The sequence below is a fragment of the Sinocyclocheilus grahami genome, unplaced genomic scaffold (genome assembly GCF_001515645.1).
Source record: "Sinocyclocheilus grahami isolate Dianchi unplaced genomic scaffold, SAMN03320097.WGS_v1.1 scaffold644.1, whole genome shotgun sequence".
In the NCBI taxonomy this organism is placed as follows: domain Eukaryota; kingdom Metazoa; phylum Chordata; class Actinopteri; order Cypriniformes; family Cyprinidae; genus Sinocyclocheilus; species Sinocyclocheilus grahami.
This window is the reverse complement of record NW_015505823.1, coordinates 368,582-387,031: the sequence shown is the minus strand read 5'-3', so window position 1 is coordinate 387,031 and position 18,450 is coordinate 368,582. Positions and strand designations below refer to the sequence as shown.

General features: G+C 34.8%; 1 pseudogene; it reads right to left on the bottom strand.

The window, feature by feature from the left end:
- Positions 1-4,107: 4,107 nt before the first annotated feature.
- On the bottom strand, positions 4,108-15,982 carry LOC107558388 (interleukin-1 receptor type 1-like; annotated as a pseudogene).
- Positions 15,983-18,450: the final 2,468 nt, after the last annotated feature.

Sequence of the window (18,450 nt, the reverse complement as noted above, 5' to 3'; positions counted from 1 at the left end):
TTATATATATATATATATACTTGAATTACATATATTAGTGCTGTCAAACGATTAATCGCGATTAATCGCATCCAAAATGAAAGTTTTTGTTTGCATAATATATGTATGTGTACTATGTATATTTATTATGTACATATAAATACACTCACATACGGAAGAGGGTTAGGGCCATTCTCGAAACATAACGGATTTATTCTCGAAATTTAACGACTTTAATCTCGAGATGGTTTTATTTTTTTATTATTGCTTGGCCCTAATCCTCTTCCGTACACATATGCATGTATATATTTCAGAATATATATATACATACATACATACACATATCTATATTTGATACATTGCCTGTCTGCTTTAGTCAGTGTAAAATTCTACTTCATGCAGGATATTCTTCTTGCATAACATCACTGATCAGATCAAATGATGAGTGATCAGTGTCTCTCACTCACTTTTGTGACTCACACACTGCAAACATGCACTCAAACAGACCCTATACCATACGATCGGGCCCTGCTCATCTTCACACATGGGACAATCGATTCTTGACGCCACCTGCTCTGGCAATGTACAAGAGACCCGTGCTGAACTCCTCATAAACCCCAACGTCTGTTTCGTATTCAGCAAATCGACCCTTTTCATACCACCTGCAGGTCAACACACACATTCATATCAGGCTTCACTGAAAGCACATGTGGGATCACGTTGATTACCGCACAAAATCACTAGCCTTACTCTTCAAAAGTTGGGAGTCAGTATGATTTTTTTTTTTAATTCAGCAAGGATGCATTAAAATGATCAAAAGTGACAGTAAAGCCTTTTCCAATGTTACAGAAGATTTCTATTTCAAATAAATGCTGTTCTTTTGAACTTTCTATTCATCAACAACTCTAAAAAATTTAATATATCACAGTTTCCACAAAAAATATTGTGCAGCACAACTGTTTTCAACACGGATAATAAACAGGAATGTTTCTTGAGCAGCAAATCAGCATATTAGAGTGATTTCTGAAGATCATGTGACACTGAAGACTGGAGTAATGATGCTGAAAATTCAGCTGTGCATCACAGGAATAAATTACATTTTACAATATATTCACATAGAAAACAGTTATTTTGATTTGAAATAATTTTTCTAAATTTTTGGTAAGCACAAGAAGCACTTTTTTCAAAATCAAAATTGACCAACTCCCAATTTTTGAATGCCATTGCACATGAATGAAGTAAAAACTAATTTTAATGTCTAAATTATTATTATTATTTTTTTAGGTGTGACTACTTTTCTAGTTTTCTAATTGTTGATATTAATTTAAAGGGCCAGTACACCAAATAATTAAAATCCTGCCATCATTTACTCATCCTCATGTTGATCCAAATGTATGACTGACTTTCTTCTGCAAAACACAAAATAATAAACTTTAAATTTGGGTTTGTTTTTATAGGCTATTATATGACTTCAGATGACTTGAAATATAGTGCTTGAGTCATATGCATTACTTCATGCTGCTTATTTGCATTTTTGATGTATGGAAAGTTGTGTTTTCTAAATAATACCTTCTGTATTTAACAAATGCCTGTCAGACAGGTTTGGGACAACATGGATGTGCATTGAGAGCTGAATGGATGTGTTCATGTTGCTAGCTTGATTTAGTTTATATGAACATGTTGCTAGCTTGATTTAGTTTATATGAACATGTTGCTAGCTTGATTTAGTTTATATGAACATGTTGCTAGCTTGATTTAGTTTATATGAACATGTTGCTAGCATGATTTAGCACATCGCTAGCATGATTTAATACATCGCTAACATGATTAAGCACATTGTCCTAATATAGTCATTAAGCTTTGCTGGCGATAGACAGCTTAAATACACAATGTGTTGCTTTGGCAATTTCATTGTAAATAATTGTGAAAATTACTAGCAATTTCTGAGTGAAAATTATAATTTTTCAGTGCATAATATTTATAATTTATGAGAGTGACATATTTGACAAATATTTATTAGATAAACACACTGTAATAAATCATTATTTTATAGGCTACGACATGAATCAATGAAACATGAATCAGTGAATGTTTTTATTTATTTTTTTATTTATTTCTTCTAAAAAAAACATTAATATTTTATCTGACTTGAACTGTAGTCACAATGCCACTTGTAAAAGCTTTAAATATTTTTTATATATTAAATAATTCTGGAAAAAATAGAACAGTATAAAAAACAAACAAATATAAAAGTAGAAACTCCTGACTCAACTGTAAACACAAAATACCCAACTGCATATGCACTAGTTCAACATGCTGCATTAACAAAAGAATATTAAAAAAAGAGGAAATTTATTTTAAATAATTGGCTTCTATTGGAAAAAACACATTTATTTTATTTTTTATTGCTAACTTGCATCACCTGTCTTTCTTTTGTAGTTTTTCATTACAGTTACAAGATACTTGGCAAAGTTTCTTCACACAAATACGCAAACTCGTGCAACGTAAGCTCACATACTAAAGGGCCGTTCACACAGAACGCATCTTTGCATCTAAAAACGCAAGACACAGTGCTCAGGAATGCTTTTAAAGGTCCACTGAAGTGCTTTGAAATGTGCAGTGTTATTCAATGTGTTGACGTCATTTTAACTGATACAGGAAGACAGGGCGGGACATATCAAGTAGCCCCGCCCCTTTATTAAATAGCCAATAGCGTTCATTTATATCACAGCTTGGGCAAGAGCTATTGAGCTTGGTAAAGCCGCATTTGACAGGGTATGACAGCCACAATCTCATCCATATTGCTATAAAATATAACATTCTGTGTACAATTCAAATGGGCCCGATATGTTTTATGGTCTGCGCCGACTCGCACATACTGTATGATCCGCTCTGTGCTATCGTTTCTTTTCGTTTCAGACTGTGCAGCGCGAAACCAGACTTTTTTTGCCCCAATGGAAAGCATATTTACACCTGAATCCTTCCCTATCCCCATTCACCGTACAGAAAATACTACATCTTTGAATAAGTGACCGATTTCAGCTTCACAGCTTCAGCGTCTATTTATATGCTTCAGATTCTAGCATTTGATTGGACAGAAAGTTTGATGGGAAGCTGAAGCACAGGGTAATGTCATCAAAAGCACTGATCCATATTGGCGGAAGTGACGGACTGCATGTTTTGAATATCTTACTTATATCTTGTAAATGTGAATTTTGGCATTGTTTTGGAGCACACTAGCTATAGAGATAACGTTAAGGCTAACATGTTCATACTAAAAGCTATCGTTTCTTTTCGTTTCAGACTGTGCAGCGCGAAACCAGACTTTTTTTGCCCCAATGGAAAGCATATTTACACCTGAATCCTTCCCTATCCCCATTCACCGTACAGAAAATACTACATCTTTGAATAAGTGACCGATTTCAGCTTCACAGCTTCAGCGTCTATTTATATGCTTCAGATTCTAGCATTTGATTGGACAGAAAGTTTGATGGGAAGCTGAAGCACAGGGTAATGTCATCAAAAGCACTGATCCATATTGGCGGAAGTGACGAACTGCATGTTTTGAATGCTTATATCTTGTAAATGTGAATTTTGTCATTGTTTTGGAGCACACTAGCTATAGAGATAACGTTAAGGCTAACATGTTCATACTAAAAACCAAAACATCTTCAATTTTGATTTCATGGGAATTTTAAAAAGCGCAGCGCAGAATTCCTCCTCCGCCATGTTCCGTCAAATAAAACACTTGCCATGCCAACTTGCTACTGTAAACAAAACCTCGACTCGTTTGCCCCGCCTCCAGGGTCTTCTGATTGGTCCACTGTTTTGGAACTGACATTGATGAGCAGCGCTGTGTGTAAAAGTTGAAACTTGACACAGTGTCTTAAAAATGCAGTGCTCAATGGTCGTACGCGACTGTCTAGCGTGTTTACATAGAAAAAAATGGAAAAGTAGCGCATTGGAGTGGAAAAACGCATTCTGTGTGAACAGCCCATACGCTGAAAAAAAAGATTAATTGACTTTACAAATTTTTTTTAAGTGGTTGCAATCAATTTATTTTAGCTACATATAAATACACAAATTTAGTTGACTAACATACAACTTTTTTTTTAAATGTAGCTAAAATAAATAGTTTGCAACCACTATACCTTAAAAAATGTCAGTGTACGTGTGCATTCTTGGGTTTCTTGCAGCACACTTGAGTTGTGCTATCAATACACACACTTCATAACGAGTTCATGCACTTGTGTAGAATATTTCTGTGGTCAAAGAGATCTCAAAGCACCGTCAGCTCTTGGCTCTTCCGCCGCTTCGCTGGAGGCATTTGGTAGTGCATGTGTTTCCAGAAGCTTCTGTTACCCCGATCACTGGCGTTCTGCCTCCATTTGAGGATGCCTTTGGTGCGGCTGATGTAACGCAAAGATTCGGGCAGCAGAGCCTCTTCAACCCCGTCCTCCACCTGCACCAGGATGACTTTCAGACCCTGCTTCACTAAAGCGTCATAGAGACCCACCCGCTGCTCGTAAGCGGCCCATATTTGGTCAGAGGAAGTGTTCGTTGCTTTCAGATGCACATCACGGTCTGATATGGGGAGTTTATCTGGTAAAAGGCTCTTGGTGGCGTCGGTTTGAGGCGACACACAGCTCTGTGATGTAAGAACAATGATCAGCCTTCTGCTTCGGCTCATTCTGTCAGCAATGACTTCGTGCACCGCTGAAAAAGAGAGGTGATTAATGTCAAACGCTTGTTTTTAAGTATGACTGTGCTACAATAAACAGTCAAGGAAATATTTAGGCCTGAAGATTCAGTTATTTGAATTGCATTTCAAATTTCCATCCGTTTGGATTAGACCAGGGTAATTATTATAGATAACTAAAACTTAATTTATTAACTTAAAATTAAAAATTTTTTTTTTTATATACAGCCAAACCAAAAATTATTCAGACACCAGATATAATTTTTTAATTAATTATAGTGGGTGCAGGACACTATAATTAATTTAAGTAAGTGAGGATAGCAAACTGTGGCATACCCAAAAATTCTTCATACAGTGGACCAACAGTAAAATTAATAAAAATTTGGGACCAAAAATTTGATTTGACACTTTGACCTCAAAGTCATCTGACATTATCAAGATGAATTTGTTTTGACAGTTTAACTCGTCATATTTTATTACCATTTTCTAAACCATAGCGAATAAACTGTGATAATGTGAGAAATGTTGAAGGTGTCTGAATATTTTTGAAACAAAAAATACTATTCTACAAAAAACTGATTCTAAATATGAATAAAAATGATAAGAGTATCTCAACGATATTAAACTAACACTGGATTACAGAATTTTAATAAACTAATAATGATGCATATTATTTATCAAACATAGATGTAATATTTCTGCATTCAAAATCATGGTTATTATTAACAATTTGCATCTATTTGATTTTATTTAAATAATCATATTTTCAAAATGCATTTATTCATATTGCTTAAACTCATAAATCTGTTCGCTGTGGGAAAAAAAACATTTATTCAGTTAAAAAGTATGAAAATATGGCTAGTTGCGAAAAACTATTTAATTAGTTAAAATGTATGAGATTGAAACAAATGGGTTTTATTGATATAAATATATAAAGCTGGTTATTTTGTATTTAAAACATTCAGTTTATTACTATTAGTTTTATGTACTATTACAGAAACCATTTTCATTTCTGCATGACTGGCAAATTGGCATCACATTACGTTTATTAGTTTGTTTATGTTAAAACTGTGTAATACAAATGCATAGACATTTTATATGCAGTTCAAATAGATAAATCTTAATCTAAATGTATATATTTTTGGAGAGTTATGCTGCATAGACAATATCAAATCTTTAAAATTAAGATTTTTCAGTGATTTAATTCAAACATGCCTTGATTTGTTGAACAGGTTTTTACTTTGTGTCATTAGAGCTGTGTTAGTGTGATCATGTGACAGGATGTTTACCTTCCCCAGGAAGTTCATCACGACCGCTGATAAAGAGTTTGTAACCATAAAGATCCTCCAGCACCGCAGGAAGGAAATCCAATGCAAATGTCATTGCAGAGGTTGAGCCGTGCTGATCACCATGAAGGTAACTCACATACGCATCGTACGACTTGCCATCTTAAATAAAGCATGAGAATAATCAACACTCACAAAAATAAAATAACAATAGAATATAACAATACAAATATAACAAGAATTATCACTATTTCATTATTTTTTATTAAATAAAAATAAAAGTAAATATAAAATATGTATAATTATTTTATATGATCAAGAAAATAAATACTGATAATCAAGCAGTGCTATGTTGTTGTTGTCACCTCTTGATTGTGTACTGAATTAATTTATTTTTATTTATTTATTTGTAGAATTACAAATATTCATTAAAGCTGGGAAACATTGCCCAAACATGTCCAAGTCATATTTTACAAAAAAATAAAAAATAATAATAATTAATAATAAACATTTTAAATATTACTTTTAAATAATAATTAAAAATAATTATTATTTATTTTTGCACAAGCCTAATTTAGGAGCAGATTTTTAACGAGCAGGACACGATTTTTGCATTGCAACATTATTTTCAGTTCATTTCATTCTCATAATATATTTAAAACTCTCATAATCTCAAAATTAATTGAAATTGTAACAAATTATAATAGTATTTTTTTGTACCATGTTTAATTTTGGCTGACTTAAAGCAAAAATACTGTATTAAAGTAAAACATTATAAATAAAAAAACATTCAGATACATTACGATAATGAGAATTTACATTTAAAATGTTCATAACTGTCATTGAGAAATAATAACACAATGCAAAAAATTATATATATAATATAATTATTATATATAACAATAACAATAATATATATATACAGTATATATAGAATGTACATTTTATAATGATATTTAATATGAATAATTATTACATTTTAAATGTGATGGTTTTGTGCAATTGAAATTGTTTGTGAAAGAATAAGTATTTTTAGGCACTTACAGTGAAATCTGTTTGCTTAAAACTAAACCACTGACATGATCATTGAAGTCAATCTACTTGAAAGCATCTCTACAGAGAACAGTCACTAAAATAAATGAATCTGAGATAAAAACATACCACTGCTTATGGCAGCAGACGAGCAAACAGCCCTGTAAGCCAGAACCACATCGACTCTAAAGAGAAACACAACGGCACACAGTAATATGAGCAGAGCCACCAGACCAAGACCGATCCAGTAATAACGCTCATTCTGACTCGCTGGAGAGAGAAAGACGAGAAAGCAGGTTAGAAAAGAGGAGACTTTAACTAATAATGTGCAAGAGTAAAAGATGAACTAGAGCTCACCAGGAATAAGAAAGACTTTTCCAAAATCCCAACCTACTGGGTGGTGAACGACACAGGTGAAATTAGTGTATAAATATTCTTCTGTGACTTCTGGGATGTAAAGAACAGACAGCATGTAGTCTCGCTCTCCCTCTTTCACACTGATGAAACAAGACATGCAGAAGCAAAGTGGTTGGACATCATAAAAAAGATCTCTCTCTCTCTCTATATAATATATATATGAATATATATACACATACATAAATATATATATATATATATATATTAGTGCTGTCAAACGATTAATCGTGATTAATCGCAACCAAAATAAAAGGTTTTGTTTACATAATATATGTGTGCATACTGTGTATATTTATTATGAATATATAAATACACACACATGCATGCATATATTTTGAAAATATTTACATGTATTTACATGCATATATGTATATTCATATAATTTATATAATTTATAAATATATACAGTATATATATTACAATTTAGATATATACATATATAATTCTAATATATATATAATTAGATATATACATGTATGTGAGTGTATTTATATATACATAATAAATATACGCTGTACAAACACACATATATCATGTAAAAAAACTTTTATTCTGAATGCAAGTAATTGCGATTAATCGTTTGACAACACACACACACACACACACAGGTTTGTATTTGTGGTTTGTGGGGACTCTTCATAGGCGTAATGGTTTTTATACTGTACAGACCGTATATTCTATCGCCCTACACCAACCCTACCCCTAAACCTACCCCTCACAGGAGACTTTCTGCATTTTTAGATTTTCAAAAAAACTCGTTCTGAATTATTTATAAGCCTTTTGAATTACGGGACACTGAAAATGTCCTCATAAATCACCTTCTCGTTGTAATACCTGTCATACCCATGTTATTATACAAATTTGTAACACACACACGCACACACACACATACATACACACACACACACATACATATATATGTTGTAATACCTATGTCATACCCATGTTATTATACAAATTTGTAACACACACACGCACACACACACATACATACACACACACACACATACATATATATATATATATACACACACACATTTAGTCATTTAGCAGACGCTATTATCCAAAGCGACTTACAAATGAGGACAATACCATATATACATATATTGATAGACAGGTAGATAGATATAGAGATATATAGATATATATGTATATATGGATTAGAGGTTGAACGACCTCTGATTTTTTTAAAGTCGACTTTTATGTGATGAAAGTCGAGTCGACTAGTTGCTGATGACGTCATTAATGAACAAATAAGTCTGGAGCTGTGACAAACACCTTGTGCACAGCTATAGCATATGACACAGCGCTGCCCACACGGCTATTGCCCCTATAACAGCTTTTTTTATCAGTTCTTTTGTCTTTGGGTCGTTATATTTCCCACAGATTTCTGCTCGTTCTAAATCAGATACAGATAAAGTAGCACAGTAAAGATTACATTCATATGAATGCATTAGTGAGAGAGCGATTGCGTGTGTACTCTCTACTAGTAGTGAAGCTGTGGAATTTAGTTATTAAGAAATATATGCTTGAACTTTTCAGTTTCTAAGCTATTTTACTGAGAAATCACAGAACAGTGTTGACAGTACATTTCCGCGCTGAATGATTCTGTGCGCATGATGTACAAGCTACTGTCTGTAGCCTGTGTGTGTGCGTTACAGTGCAGCAGCGCATTAGATTAGAACGGCGATTAACTTACCTGTACAATAAGCTGTTTCAGAGTATGCATTTATTTGTCATTTGAACTGTTTGGAAACGGAGCGTAAATGTGGAAGTCCTTCAAAGATTTCTTATCCTGTTGCGCCCTCTATAGGACCAGCGACTAGTCGACGTCAAGCTTAAAGCCTCATGGCAGAGCATTAAAGTCGACTAGTCGATTAGTCGTTGAAACACCTAATATGGATAGATGTATGTATGCATGAAGAGTGAATGGCAAATGTACTTACATTCTTGTGTCGTAGTCCAGTTCGAGAAATGTAAAGCCATTAAGCCAGTAGATTAAAGTTTCTCCACCGTCGTTCTTCCCAACAAGAGCTTTGCAGTTCAGTGTGTAACTTTCACCTGTAATGACATGTAGAGACGGACTTACCCATTAGGCAAAGGCGACTGCCTTGGGCCCCCAAAAGCCAAGGGCCTCCTAAAATGCTTTTCATATACGAGATGCGCATTAAGCGCTGACACACGAACGGTTGCTTTTTACAGTGTTTCTCACCACGACTACCGTCTGCGTGTCCGAGTTGAACACACTTCTCATGTATCCTGCTTGTAGAAAATTAAAATATCATGTATCTGAAGCTGTAATTAAATATTGCGCAATAGTGCGTATTATATGTTTATTGTTTTAAATGCCGCTTACTCATTTATGAGAAGGACCCAAGTAGAGTACGCAGACACAGTTACTTGTATGGTTGATATAATCCTTAGGTGTGTAAATGTAGAATTTCCATTTCTTTTTCATTTAAATTTGTAGTTAAAATAACTAAAATAAGTGTATTTTAAAGTTTAGAATTAGACAGTCTTTGGCACACAGGCTTACGCTGGTAACTCATCAGTGGACTTTCCTCCTCAATGTAGGCTATATGTTTCTCATTCTCACTAATTCACTAATTTTTATATGAATGAATGAAGGGAGTCGACTGTCTTCAGAAAAGTTTCGGTGACATTTTCATTTGATCTGATAAAGTAGCGTTTATGAGCGGCGCTGCTTTGTTTACAGCCATTACCGGGAAAACCGCTGTATTTCTGACCTTTCATGTCAGAAATGCAAAAATCCACCCACATAACACCGTTTTAAATTAATATCATAATGGATACTTCCGACTCATCTCTTTTCCTTAAAAATTGTTTAAAGTCTCAATTGTGATTCATTCTCACTAATTCACTAATTTTTATATGAATGAATGAAGGGAGCCGACTGTCTTCAGAAACGTTTCGGTGACATTTTCATTTGATCTGATAAAGTAGCGTTTATGAGCGGCGCTGCTTTGTTTACAGCCATTACCGGGAAAACCGCTGTATTTCTGACCTTTCATGTCAGAAATGCAAAAATCCACCCACATAACACCGTTTTAAATTAATAACATAATTGATACTTCCGACTCATCTCTTTTCCTTAAAAATTGTTTAAAGTCTCAATTGTGATGTTTATCATTTTATAATTTATTTAGTTTTTGTGAAAACTGTAAATCAATTGCTATTTCGGGGTCTACAGCATGAAAGAAAGCCATTATAACATGTACATGAAAAATGTAGAAACATTGGACACAACTGTGGGGCACCATTGTGCAGCAGCAAGCATCACAACAAAAAAAGGAACCTGAAGGCTGATCTAGGTAAATGTGTGGTAAACCTGGGGCCCCCAAATCATTAAATCCGCCCCTGATGACATGAACGTTATTGTGCTCTTCAAACACATACTGCACATGCTCGTGTACATCAGGCTTGATCAGAATTGAAATTCCAATTAATTTCTTGAACCTAGGGCTAGTTTACCCATAAATGCAAATGCACTCCCCCTTCCGCCAGTGAAAAAGTCCAAATCCTGGTTTCTCTCTCATCAAAATCCAGCCACATATTTGTTTAGAGCTGTTTTGACTTGTAAACGGTGCTTGATTTGTGCAGATTTCACTCCTGATTCAGACCAGTTGACTTTTTCACTGGAAGAAGCGTTATTATGGATTATGGACTATTATCTTGGACTGAAGCAACAGTTTAAAGTTAAAAACATCTTAATGCTGGATTTGTTTCAGCTTTTGTCTTCTCCAGATGTTAACTGATGGACTGGAGTGCTGTGGATTATTGTGATGTTTTTATCAGCTGTTTGGACTCTCATTCTGACGGCACCCATTCACTGCAGAGCATCCATTGCTGAGACACTGATGCAATGCTACATTTCTCCAAATCTGATGAAGAAACAAACTCATCCAAATCTTGGATGGCCTGAGGGGGAGCAAACTGTTTTCATTTTTGGGTGAACTATTCTTTTAAAACATATAAGAATGCACACATACAGCAGCAGAAGGGCTTAAATGACAGATCATTATCACTCACCAAGTGTTACTTTTTGTGTTTCTTCTTTTGGGTAGATGATTTCAGGCTTTGTCACCACTGTTAACGAAACACACTTATCGCATTATTGATCAAACCACAGAAACTCTCTCAATCTGAACATTTTCACTTCAGCTCTATACTGCTATTTCTTGGTCCAAAGTGGATATTAACAAAGCATTTATTTATCTTTATGATCAAATGTTGTTGACTAGATGATTTTCTCAATGGATTCTAAGCAGGGTTATTTAAGTATAACTGAGATACTATTATAGTTTTTATTAGCATTTTGAAGTAGTTTATATATTTTATTTTCATTTTAATTTCAGTTAAAGTTTTAATAATATTGTGGTGTGGTTTTGCTATTTTTATTAGTTTTTTGAATATGTCTATACAGTATCAATACATTTTTATTCAGGTTTTCAATTTTAGAACATCAAGTTTAACTGAATGAAAATAAGAAAAGCAACTAGTTATATATATGTGTGTGTGTGTGTGTGTGTGTGTGTGAACCATTTAGGGCTAAATAAGGCAGAAATATGTACCTTTTTATCTTTTGTACCTTAAGGTACTGGCCATACTTTTTGTTCCCTCAGAGTGTATAATACTAGTAGACTAAGCTAGTAGGCATGCAACTCACTATAGGGTTTGAAACAGAGCCTCTAGAATCCTTTCAGATTTTAAATAGTAATTTACCATAACCCTTAGAGTGGCTGTAGATTTCTGTAGTCTGGGCAGCAGAGTAATTCTGCCCTCCAAAAGTAAAGCTCACAAAGCACGTATAGAGTCCAACCATGTCTCGGGATCTGTTTAGCGGGAAAATTGAGCCTGAGGGTCTATCTCAAAGATGTGAGGAAGCAAACAAGTGATGTCCTTTGTGCTCTTTACTCCGGCTTTTCTGTTCGCACAGGGGCATGTTCTATTGTCAACGGAGACGTCAAATTTTGTTTCTCCGGTTTTATTGCCCTTTCTGCCATATAGAACAACAGTTGGGATGAAAGACCGGCAATGAGGGTATACTGAACAGAAAACATACAAAGTTGCTTTTCATAACATTTTTCTTGAAGCCTTTATGCATAATGCATTATGAAGGTATTCATGTATGTTGTAATGCATTATATATTTTCATAAATAATTGTAACCAAAGATGTAATTCGTTAAAATATTTGAGGAGTTCTTGTTTTAATGCATTACATTTTCTGAAAGTGCAATAATTAATAGATAAGTGTTATAACTGTGGTTACAAATAGCAATGAGATCATGCAATGTATTATAACCACAATGCAAAATGAAGGCATTAAAAATACTTTTATAGTGCATTATATGTGACCCTGGAGCACAAAACCAGTCTTAAGTGTCAATTTTTCGAGATTTATACATCTCAACAAGCTGAATAAACAGGCTTTCCAATGATGTATGGTGTGTTAGGATAGGACAATATTTGGTCGAGATACAACTATTTGAAAATCTGGAATCTGAGGGTGCAAAAAAATCTAAATATTGAGAAAATCATCTTTAAAGTTGTCCAAATGAAGTTCTTAGCAATGCATTCTTAGCAATGCATTACTAATCAAAAATGAAGTTTTGATATATTTGTGGTAGGACATTTACTAAATATCTTCATGGAACATGATCTTTACTTATTATTCTAATGATTTTTGGCATAAAAGAAAAATCTATAATTTTGACCCATACAATGTATTTTTGGCTATTGCTACAAACATACCCATGCGACTGGTTTTGTGGTCCAGGGTAACAAATATAAAGGAAAGTGTTACCGTGTTTTTAATTTATGTTTGCATCTTTATGCTCTACACCTCATTTTGCATAATTTGATCCGAGGTAGCTTGCATTTCACAACCAAGTATCCAAAAATTATCCAAAGTATTTCAGTAAGATTTCAGTAATCAAATTTCCTTTAGAAATAAAGCATCATTGTACAATGAATCATACTAAAATGTTTCAGAACTTCCATCCTAGTGAAAACAAAACTGCACAAACGGCTTGTTCTGAACAGATTGTTTGATCGTTTAACCATCCGAACTTAAACATCAATGCCGACTATTCAGTGTTCATTCACAGGAATCACTGTCAAGGAGGACATTAGTTTTGAACAAGAATACTGATCATTTTGGTCATTTTATTTCAGACTCATTAATGCTAAGAGAGTGTTAAAATAATTACATTCCATTTTTCAATTTTCAACATTCTAAGTGGAACTTAGCGGGACAAAACAAAGATGCTTGAACATGATTTGTGCTAAAACAAGTTCTTCAGTATTCAAAACATATGCCAAAACTAAACAACTTTGTGAATTGCATCATACCTGCTGAGACAGGTGTAGGATCCGCTGTGGGAGAGGTCAGCAGGCAGAAACCATAGCGCGCTTCCATTAATGTTTATTCCGCTGATGCTTTCCAGACTCTGATCAGGAACACCGCTCCAGCTCACATTCTGCATTTCACGGTCTTCATTGCACTCAAGCTTAAATGCAAGACCAGCACTGATGTTATATGATCTGAGATTTGTGATGTGCATCTCACTCCCTTGAAGAGGAAAACAAAATTAAATTAATTTAGCTAGTATGGGACTAATTACTGTTTTAATGCATGAACCAAATTTCTCTTTTACGCCTTGTCAATAAATTGTACCTGTTTAAAATAAAAGTAAATAGCTGTCTGACCTTATTTTAACACATGTAAGCATTCTTGTTCAGTGGTGGTTTTGAAAATTTCCGTAACCGCAGCTAAGAATGCGATTTCGAGGTCAGTCAGTATGTCATGTGAACAAATGAAGAGGGGAACTTTGACGTTTTTTTTTTAACACATTGGTAACAACTGCAAATGAAACTTCAACATCATCATCTTTGCTAATAATACCTAACGTAGCCTATTTTTAAAACTTAGTCTGAGTCAATGCATTTCTTATGGTGTTGCTGAACGTTTAGGAAGACTGTAAGTGGCAGGTAAGGAAAACAATCAAGCTTTCGTTCAGTGTACAGTGATCAGTGTTGGGGTTAACGCATTACAAGTAACGCGAGTTACGTAATCAGATTATTTTTTCAAGTAACTAGTAAAGTAATGCATTACTTTTTAATTTACAAGAGAATATCGGAGTTACTTTTTCAAATAAGTAACGCAAGTTATTTTTTTTTCTCCAATTTATTGATTGACAGCTCTCCTGTCCTCATGTTGAGAGAAATCAGATGTTAACGTGAAAGTAACGCAAAAGTAATATAACGCATTACTTTCCATAAAAAGTAACTAAGTAACGTAATTAGTTACTTTTTTATGGAGTAACGCAATATTGTAATGCATTACTTTTAAAAGTAACTTTCCCCAACACTGACAGTGATACAGATATTAACTCAATGACCAGTGATAAAAAAATAAATAAAACATTTATGCGCAGTTTTTCACTTTTGAGAATGCATCACCTTTATTCATTCTTTCCCGTTGTTTGAACGCTAACAGCCACAACTGCTACAGATGAATACAAATTATTTCCTCATGTCGCCAACATAAAAATAGCCAAAGCCTAAGTAGTGTAGACTACAATCAGCGACGTGGAAATGCACTCTTTCTTACCTGCAATCCAAAGAGCTGAGAGTAAACTCCATCGAAAACAAAACGCCCTCATCTCGGGTTTTCGCGACAGCAGGTCAGGCAGGTTTAAAGCGCTTTCCTTGAAACGACATGAAAAAAGATAACTCCTTGTTTTCGTTATAAGCCATAAAGAGCGTCAAACAAAAACGCAACCACAGACTTCATCCCTCATGACAGATTGGAATACGAAACACAAAACACACCTCATATTTCCCCTTATCATAGAGAAACGTGACAAAGCAAGGTTGCGTGCAGTTGGCACGCAACAAGTTCTGTGCAAGTAAAACTTTTTGAGGTTATGAAAATAATCATAAACTTCTATCTGATGCTCAAATATTGTATTATCGGGTATTCCACACAAAAATGTTGTGGGCAGATGGTCCTTCAAGCAAAGCATGACGGGTTTTCCCCAAAGAGATATAATTTCAGTTATAATATTAAAGAAACACAAATACAGTTGCTCACTAGGAATAAAACTATGAGGCAAAATAACTCAATTGCGGTGACTACAGTAGCAGAAGAGCAGACGTGTCTTACCTCGTGTAGATGGTCTTACGGTATGATTTCAAAACTTCTGTCTCGCCTTCTCGGAATTTCTGCAATGACAGACTAAAAGACTACACGCTGCCTTTCTTGTGAACACTGCGGTTTCGTCTTAATAACACGCTTGCAGGGAACAGCATTCCACCCACTGACGTGAAACACGTACGTGACTTGATTGCTGTCACCAGTGGATCCACAAGGTAGAATGTCCCCATCAAAATGTACAAAAGCTGTCACTGGGACAGTACCACTGATAGATCAAAAGGTGCACCTTTGTAGCCTACCATATTTACATGTGAAGGGTGCATTTTAGAATCTTAAAAATGCATACTGTATTTGTATAGGCTACCTAAAGTGTACGGTACATATTGGTACCATTTTTTTCTGAGAGCTGAGCATATATACTGGATGAGATATTAAAATCACCATTTAAAGTAATATAAAACATTTCTGATTGGTTTGTCTCTTCAACAATGAGATTCATCTTTTTTACATTTTTGGTGGGAAACAAAAGGACAAACTAAGGTTTTGTATGTTGGTTTCAAAACATCTTCAGATATTTCTGAAATATCATTTTCTTATGATTACTTATAAAGTATTAGTATTTACTGTAATTCTACATTGCATTATTAACTTTAGACCAAACACTTTTGATTTTGTTCTTTGTTTTGTATTTGACTATTAGTTTAGGTATTAGGTAGTTTAGTTTAAGTCCTCCATTTCAAATCTTTATGACATGTTTGGTGGGAAACAAAAGGACAAATTAATGTTTTGTATGTTGGTTTCAAAATATCTTTAAAACTTTCTGAAATGTATTTTTTTTGTAAATTCAGTCTTTCAACTAAAATGAATCATATTTTTGTAATATCTGTTGGGCAACAAGTGTAATTTTTGGTGTGTGTGTAATTTTAAATATCAGTTCATTTTAAATAGGCATTGTTGACAACAATGGCCATTTAAGTTTTTATGACCTTTTATTACCCTGCAACATTTATAAGTGGGATGACCCTTAGTTACTGCTGCTAAGTCCGTCAAGCCATGCCACTCTCACGCCACACATCGTGTTCTCACCAATGAAAAATAAACATGAAATAAACACAAATGAACATCAGAAGGTATCTTGTTTCAACCACGGAAAGACATCAATACAAACCATTTTTAAAGTTCAAGTCCACCAACATTAATCTACTCTCCTGTCTGGTTTGTGTCAGACAGAAATGGCAGATCCGGCATTATAATTGGTCAGATTGCCTGTCAATCAAACTCCCTGCAATGTTTTTTTCTTCTTTAATTTGAATTTTATTGTGTTCTGAAATGTTTAATAATTAAAAAAATGCCTTTAAAGTAGTTAACTTTGTTTTACAATGAAATTTTAAGAAGTCATCCATCCATTCATTCCATTATACAAACCGTGTTGTCCTTATAGGGTCAAAGGAGCTGGATCCTGAGCCAGGAGACCACTTTGTTTTTTGGAAAGTCTTATTTTGAAAGCAGTTTATTTTAGATCCAAAGCGATTATTCCCAAGCATGCACCACATTCTGAAATGTATGTACATTAAGTTGGACCCATTACTGTCATGCACTCACTTAAACACACCATGAGTAAAAAGTGGCCCACTTCACCCCACTCTCTGTGGCAACAATCAAAAGCTTTGACCCCCCCCCCATTCACTCAATAATAAAAATTTGCTGATCAGATACAATATGGTTTTAGATGAAAAATATTAAGTTATGATTGTTTTATAAAGCAAGGATTCTTCAAGTCCAAACAGATCTGGAATGTGAAAATCATATCATAAACAGATTTTTTTTTGTGTCTTTTTCCCCCTCATAATTTTAGTTTATTAATCTGAAATTTTATATATACTTTGTCTATTATAGCAACAATCAAAAGCTTTGACCCCCCCCCCATTCACTCAATAATAAAAATTTGCTGATCAGATACAATATGGTTTTAGATGAAAAATATTAAGTTATGATTGTTTTATAAAGCAAGGATTCTTCAAGTCCAAACAGATCTGGAATGTGAAAATCATATCATAAACAGATTTTTTTGTGTGTCTTTTTCCCCCTCATAATTTTAGTTTATTAATCTGAAATTTTATATATACTTTGTCTATTATAGAGTGACGGGGCTGACGAGACGTGAGATGTGTGGATCCATCTGCAAGCTTTTATTAGAGAGACGTGGTAAACAGGCAGGGTCAAACAGGTATATGGTGGGCAAAACACAAGAATAGTCCTAGGGCTAGCGTAGGTCACCGAACGGCAGACAGAATCACAGGGGCGAGACGAGAGGGAAAAATCCAGGAAAACAGGCAAAGATCAGAAACCGTGAAAACACAGAAACTCGGAAGGAAAACACGGAGATACCGGCTAAACAATACTCAGCAGAGAAAGGTGGTTAGAGTGGGTGTTATATAGTGAATGAGGTAATTAGAAACAGCTGTGTGCAATGAGTGCAATCAGGGCAGTGTGCAAATTGTGCAAAGAATGATGGGAAATGTAGTCCGGGGACTATGCAACAGTTTGTGTAGTGCGAGAGTCAATGTAATGGAAAGTGTGACATCTGGTGGTGAATAAACGGAAGTCCATGAACCGAATTCGTGACAGAGCCCCCCCCAAGGAGCGGCTTCCAGATGCTCCAAACACTAAACGATCCAGGTGGGCGGTGGAGCGGAGGCGGAACAGGTTCAAGGATAGGAGAGACCAGGGACTGAGGCAGAGACAGCGGAGCTGAGGACCACCACAGCAGAGCAGACGGGACCGAAGATCCCCACGGCGGAGCAGAAGACCACTGGAGCCAGACAGTAGACCACCTCGGCGGGGCAGAGGACCACCA